At 46.1% G+C, this 7195-nt stretch overlaps 1 non-coding gene across 1 annotated transcript; it reads left to right on the top strand.

The window, feature by feature from the left end:
- Window positions 1-6499: 6499 nt before the first annotated feature.
- Window positions 6500-6632, top strand: LOC120095390 (small nucleolar RNA SNORA70). The gene has a single exon (XR_005490866.1). It is a non-coding gene; the product is annotated as a small nucleolar RNA SNORA70 (small nucleolar RNA).
- The last annotated feature ends 563 nt before the right edge of the window (window positions 6633-7195 follow it).

Raw genomic sequence — 7195 nt, forward strand, 5'->3', positions numbered from 1 at the left:
CTGCTTCGTGTCCATGGAAACTGATAAAGAGCAAGGTTTTCCTCGTTGATGTCCTCCCTCTCTCCTGCATCCATCCACAACCCCCCCCCTCTCTCCTAGGCACACAAAAATGCCACGCTATAATCTCAAGTTCAAAACCCCTTTCCTCCAAATCCGAGAGAGCAAAATCAACGTTCTGTTTGAACGCCAAACTTTAGAAAAGTTGCCCGGGGCTGGAGAGATGACTCAGCAGTTAAGGCTGTTCTTCCCGAGGTCCTGAGTTCAATTCCCAGGGATCACGTGGTGGGGTGGCTCACCACCATCTATAGTGGGATCTGGCGCCCTCTTCTGGCATGCAGGCACAATACTGTACACATAACAGATGAATCTTTAAGAAAGGCAAAGTTTCCCTGGGGTTGGGGATTTAAGTCAGTGGTAGAGTATTTGCCTAGCAAGTACAGGGCCCTGGGCTTCGGTCCTCAGCTCCAGAAAAAAGAAAAAGAAAGAAAAGTTGTGTGTCCTTGCTGGCTTTCCTCAATTCTTAACAAGACAAGATTAATTAACTCATTTTATTTTCTGTGTGTTTTGCCTGCATGTATGTGCACCTCGTGTGTACTTTGTACCTTCAGAGAGGTTAGAAGGCATCGGATTCCCCGGAAACGGAGGTATAGATGGTTGTGAACCTCTCTGAACCCATGTTCTCTGCAAGAGCAACAAGTGCTCTTAAACACTGAGCCATCTCTCCCCCCCACCCCGTTGTTCTCACTTTTTTTTAAAAAAAGATTTATTTATTCATTTATTATATATAAGTACACTGTAGCTGTCTTCAGATACACCAGAAGAGGGCATCGGATCTCTTTACAGATGGTTGTGAGCCACCATGTGGTTGCTGGGAATTGAACTCAGGACCTCTGGGAGAGCAATCAGTGCTCTTAACCGCTGAGCCATCTCTCCAGCCCCTAGCCTGAATATATTTTCATCATCCACAGGAGGATATGTTCATGGAATACTTGCTAACCTCTGATTCCCACATAAACGCTATGGCATGGGTATAAGCCCGCATGTACAAGCACATATGCACAGACACACAAATAAAATAAATATGATAAAACCAAATTGAAAATGTATAGGGGATGCCTCAAACTTTTATCTCTTAAACCTTTTTTTTAAAGATGTATTTATTTTATGTATATGGATACACTGTTGCTGTCCTTAGACACACCAGAAGAGGGCACCAGACCTAATTACAGATGGTTGTGAGCCACCATGTGGTTGCTGGGATTTGAACTCCGGACCTCTGGAAGAACGGTCAGTGCTCCTAACCACTGAGCCATCTCTCCAGCCCCATCTCTAAAACCTTCTTGCATCTTCAGTCATCTGATGATTGCAAAGGAAACAGTTACACAGTTACGGCTTATCACTGTTACTGTTGCCGTGGCTATTTTGTTGCTGGGGATGGACCTAGAACCTCCTGTCTACTAATTTAAGATTCCCCCCCCCCCAGCTATACCCCTGTTCCATTTTTTCTTTAAAAAAAAAAGCAGTATTTATTTATGGTGTGTGTGTAGATCAAAGGCCAACTTGTGGAAGCTGGTTCTATCCTATAGTGCACGTGGCTCCCAGGGATCAAACTCAGGTGGTCAAGCCTTGTTGCAGGCTCCTATACCCCCTGAGACACCTCACTGGGCACCCCATTCTTTCTTTCTTTTTTCTTTATCCCTTATCTCTTTTGCTGTTTGTTTTTAGACATAGTCTCACTAAATAGACCAAGCTCACCTAGAACACAGATTGGGAAGCCTCTGCATCCCAAGGGTTGGGATTAAAGGCATGTGCCACCATCCAAAGCTCCATTATTTCTTATTATTTCTTCACGTCCTTCTCGGAGGGAACAGTTCACTGTGGACCCAATAGCCAAGCAGCTTGCTCCCGGCAGACAAGCAACTCACGTGGAACTCAAGACGGTCACTGCCAACACCAAGGAGTTAGGTGCATCTCATCTCATGAGTTTCATATGAGCACATTTCTGGGCTGGAGAGATGACTCAGGAATGGCACGGGCTGCTCTTCCACAGGACCTGGGTTTGATACCCAGCACCCCCTATACCTACGGTATCAGGGGTTTGGACTCCTTCTGTGTTCTGAGAGCACTGCACACACATGATGCACGGACTTATATGGAGACAAAACACTCATACACATAGAGTAACCTTTTTTTTTTTAACCCAGGTGTGGGGTAGGGCGGTGCACACCTTTGATCCCAGCATTCAGGAGGCAGAGGCAGGCATATCTTTGAGTTTGAGGCCAGCCTGGTTTACACAGTGAGTCTAGGATACCCAGAACAGCAAGTACCCAGAAAAACCCTGTCTTCAAACAAACAAACAAAAAAAAGTTCTGTAAGTTTGTGGATGTCCTAGCACTTGGGAGGCAGGAGCAGGTGGATCTCTGACAGTTCAAGGCCACCCTGGTCTACAGAGAGAGTTCTAGGACGGTCAGGGCTACACAGTGAAACCCTGTCTCAAAAAACAAAAACAAACAAACAAAAACAAACAAAATTGTTTTAAAGCACACTTCAGTTTTTCTTATTTGTTTTTTTTTTTTGTTTTGTTTTGTTTTATTGAGACAAACTCTCACTAAGTAACCAAGGCTGGCTTCAACCTCATGACCCTCCTGTCACAGTCTCCCAAGTGCTAGGACTACAGGCATGTGCAACCACACCTGGCCATACAGTTTTTGTTTGTCAGTGTTGAGGTCCGAAGAGGCAAGCATGCATGACAAGAGTCTTCCAATTAGCTACATTCCTAGCCCTTCAGCATTACTAGAGGAACGGTTTCAAGATGCTCACTGTACTGGACACTCTTATGTCAGTTTGACACAAGGTAGAGAGGAAAGAACATAAATAAAGAAATGTATCCATATAATTGAGCTATAAACAGGGCTGTAGGATCTCTCTCTCTCTCTCTCTCTCTCTCTCTCTCTCCCTCTCTCTCTGTATGTTTTCCTTGCCTTTATTTTTTTTTCTTTTTTCTTTTTTCTTTTTTTTCGGAGCTGGGGACCGAACCCAGGGCCTTGCGGTTGCTAGGCAAGCGCTCTACCACTGAGCTAAATCCCCAACCCCTTTATTTTTTTTAAGAATTACTTATATATGGGGGCTGGAGAGATGGGTCAGTGGTTAAGAGCCCCGACTGCTCTTCCAGAGGTCCTGAGTTCAATCCCCAGCAACCACATGGTGGCTCACAACCATCTGTAATGGGATCTGATGCCCTCTTCTGGTGTGTTTGAGAACAACTACAGTGTAGTGGGCTAGTGGTCCTTTCTATGAGAAAGCATGGTGAGCAAGCCAGTAAGCAGCCCCCTCCACGGCCTCTGTTAACTTCTGCCTCCAGTTCCCTGCCTTGCTTGAGTTCGTGTCTTGACTTCCTTCGATGATGAAGAGCGATGTGGAAATGTAAGCCAAATAAACCCTTTCCTCCCCAACTTGCCTTTTGACCATGATGTTTCAACGCAGCCAGAGAAACCCTGAGACATCATCAATTAGAGTGTAATTAGTGAGGGATACGATCTGTAGGAACACCGAGCCTTCACAGGTCTGGGCAATTGAGACAGTTCCCTTTGTGGCCGGTAGATGTCGCTCTAGACCAGGCGGGCAGGAGTGGCCTTGGCGGTTGTAAAGCTAACTAACTGTAAAGGAATGCTGCTCTTTGGCTCCAAAAATGGATTTGACCTCGCTGCTGGGACTTGCCGCGCTTCGAGTGCCAGGAAACAGTGTTTGCCAGGTCCCAGCCACGGAGGACGGAGGAAATATCCAGTTGCATCCCATGCAATGGAAACCCAACTGACTCCCCTGGAACCAAAACAGAAACAGGATGAACGGCCCTCCCGTCTCACCCTCCTCACCTCGGAATCTTTGTTCACCACAGTTTAATACTTTGTGGTTCCTAAAGAACAGAACCAAATGCTTCCCCCGCTTATTTAATAATCTTCAGGGCTGCATCTCTCCTGTCTGCTTGAGTGAACGAGATCCAGCTTTGGTGGGTCTTTCTGGCTTTAGGGCCAAGAGCAAGACGGGCTCTCAGTCGTTACAGGTTCTAAAAACCACAGTGGTAAGGTGTACAGGTGTACATCTAGTGTCCTTTCCTTCTGTCTGTCTGTCTGTCTGTCTGTCTGTCTGTCTGTCTGTCATTCTCCTCCTCTGCTTCTGAGAAAAGTCTTTTTGTATGTATCCATACACCTACACACACACACACACACACACACACACACACACACACACACACACACACAGAGTATATACAACTGGCCTCAAATATGTAGTTTCTCTTGGTGGAAGTGGTTGCTCTCTGGCGGGGTCTCACAAAGTCCAGCATGACATCGAACTCACTATGTGGTCCAAGTTGATTTTGAACTCCCAGTCCTCCAGCTTCTGCCTCCCAAGAACTGGGATCACAGGCCTGTACCACCTGACTAGTTAGTGGTATGGATTTTATCTGGCAAGGATTTTCAATGTCTGAAGGTTTTATGCCAAAATGAAACAGTACATATTCTGATGTTCATTTAGGGTCTCACCCTGACCCAATATGAGTTCTTAAAACACTGTTTGTGTCCTCTCACCATAGCTCAGTTGATAGAATGCTTGCCTTTGATCCCTAGTACACATAAACCTAGCTATCGTGGTACTAGCCCATAACCTTAGTATTCAGGAGGTACAGACAAAATCAGAAGTTCAAGGCCATCCTTTCGTATGTAACTGGCTTAAGCCTGGAATGGACGGCCCCTTGTTTACAAGGTGGGGATCCATTAAAAAAATTAGCATCGGGGTTGGGGATTTAGCTCAGTGGTAGAGCGCTTGCCTAGCAACCGCAAGGCCCCAGGTTCGGTCCCAGCTCAAAAAAAAAAAAAAAAATTAGCATCATTATATTATTGCCTAGGTCATGACATGACACGATCAGTCAGGATCTTGAGGAAACCGAGAGACCTGAGTCAGGCTTTCGCTAGGACTCATGCCTGTCTGAGCGGCTTGATCACAGAAGCTGATGTGACAGAAGTGACCTGTTACCACTTTGATGGTAACAGATGGGGTGTATTGGCTATGCTTTATATAGACTATGGCCAAAGGCTTGCATTAGCAGCTAGAACATCAAGTCCATTACATTGGCCTGCAACCATCATTGTTACAGCTACAGTACCATTAAGGAGAGAACCAACTATAGCAGGTTCTGTGTGTGGGGTGGGTCTTTGGGCTTTTTTTTTTATTTTGCAATTATATTTGTTTTAGGTGTATGACTGTTTTGCCTGCATATGCATTCCCAAAGCCTTCAGCACACAGAAGAGAACATTGGATCTCCTGGAATGACAGACTGGAGTTTCAGACAGTTGTGAGCCGCTGTGAGTTCTGGGACCAAAACCCAGATCCTCTGTAAGAGCAGCGAGTGTTCTTAAAGAATTATTTATTGGGGTTGGGGACTTAGCTCAGCGGTAGAGCGCTTGCTTAGGGAGCACAAGGCCCTGGGTTCGGTCCCCAGCTCCAAAAAAAAAAGAAAAAAAAAAGAAATATTTATTTATGTATGTATACGAGTACACTGTCGCCATCTTCAGACACACCAGAGAAGGCATCAGATCCCATTACAGATGGTTGTGGGTCACCACGTGGTTGAACTCAGGACCTCTTGAAGAACAGTCAGTGCTCTTAACCACTGAGCCATCTCTCCAGCCCCGCATCGAGGTCTGAAAATTCTTATTTAGGTTAGGCTGCCCTTGAACTCTCAGAGATGCATTTGACTCTAAGCATGCTGGGATTAAAGGCACAACACCTTGTCCAGCCTTTTTGTTTATTTTTGTTTTGTTTCGTTTTGTTTGTAGGTTTGTTTCATCTGAAAATAAACTAGAGGCAGGTATGCTGGTACAGCACATGAGGGAAAGAGGCAGGGGGATTAGGAGTTCAACGTCACTCTCAGCAACAAGCTTAGCTGAAAGCCTGGCTGGGCCACATGACAGCCTCTTTCAAAACCAACAGTAGGCTTGCTGACTCAGCTCCAAGGCCCTCTGCTTCCCTAACCCTGCAGTTTGTATCTAGCTGGATACTCTAGGTGTCTTAGGAGACTCTGAGCCTTTGCAAATGCAGGAATCCTTTCTCCGTTCCGCACCCTAAGGCGCACCCTAAGGCAGAACAGTGTGCTCCAGAGAGTTTTGCTGGAGGCTTTTCTGCAGCTGCAAGTCGAGCAGCTCTCAAATGTCCAGCTCTGCTTAAGAAATGAAACCGCTATCCTCTCCCAAAATTAACGCAAACTTCAGATTTTTGGGCTAATTAAATCTCGGTAAGTATCATGAGCTAAAATCAATATAGCAGAACTGCCTGGCAACCAGAAGGAGCAGTATTACTCACTCTGATATTTATGTATGTCAGATGGGAAAAAAATTGTTCCCTTTATATAGCTGTGCTTATGTACACACAGGCCAAGATGCACCCGGCAAGCAGCTTCCTTCCATACATGGAAGATGAACGCTACGAGAACCACAGTCTGTGTCTGCAGCCAATGAGGCCTCCGGGTTCCTTTCTCATGGGGGCCTGCTCTGCCACGGCCTACGAACACAACCTTCTTGGTAGTGTGGGCAGCCTGTCGCCTGTTTGAGCTGCCCTAAGGGGCCTTGGAGGCTTGGGTGGACATTCATATCTCTGACTACAAGGCCGTCCTAACTTAGGTTCTAGACGGGTATTCAGGGTCTGTGGGAAGCTCTGGGGCACGGTGTTTGGGCCAGGTCATTACGTCTGCCTGGACTAAGCCAAAGACTAAGGAATGTAAGGTTGAAACCTTCTTTAGAACCAAGTTCAAGTCCTCTGGGCACTAGAAGAACCATATCGCAAAGAACAGAGGCCTTCCTGAGTTTCATGTATATGAAATTGGGGACTTGGGAGCTGAGAAGCAGTTCACCCCCAACGACTATGGCGTCAAATATCGACGATCCTCCGGACAAGTGGCAGCCCTGCATTTCTGAGGGCTTCTGCTGTGCTGAGTCCTATGTGCCTCCAAGCCATATTCACTAATAAATGTCACATCCAGTCTGACTAAAGAGACAAAAAATATAAAGGAAGGAAGGAAGGAAGGAAAGAAGGAAGGAAGGAAGGAAGGAAGGAGAGAGCTACAGAGGAGAGAGTTATGGAGGAGAGGCCTGAACCATGAGAATTAGAGTTAGGAGTTAGACATGACCATCACTGAAGGACA

Source organism: Rattus norvegicus, chromosome 10, assembly GCF_036323735.1.
Source record: "Rattus norvegicus strain BN/NHsdMcwi chromosome 10, GRCr8, whole genome shotgun sequence".
In the NCBI taxonomy this organism is placed as follows: domain Eukaryota; kingdom Metazoa; phylum Chordata; class Mammalia; order Rodentia; family Muridae; genus Rattus; species Rattus norvegicus.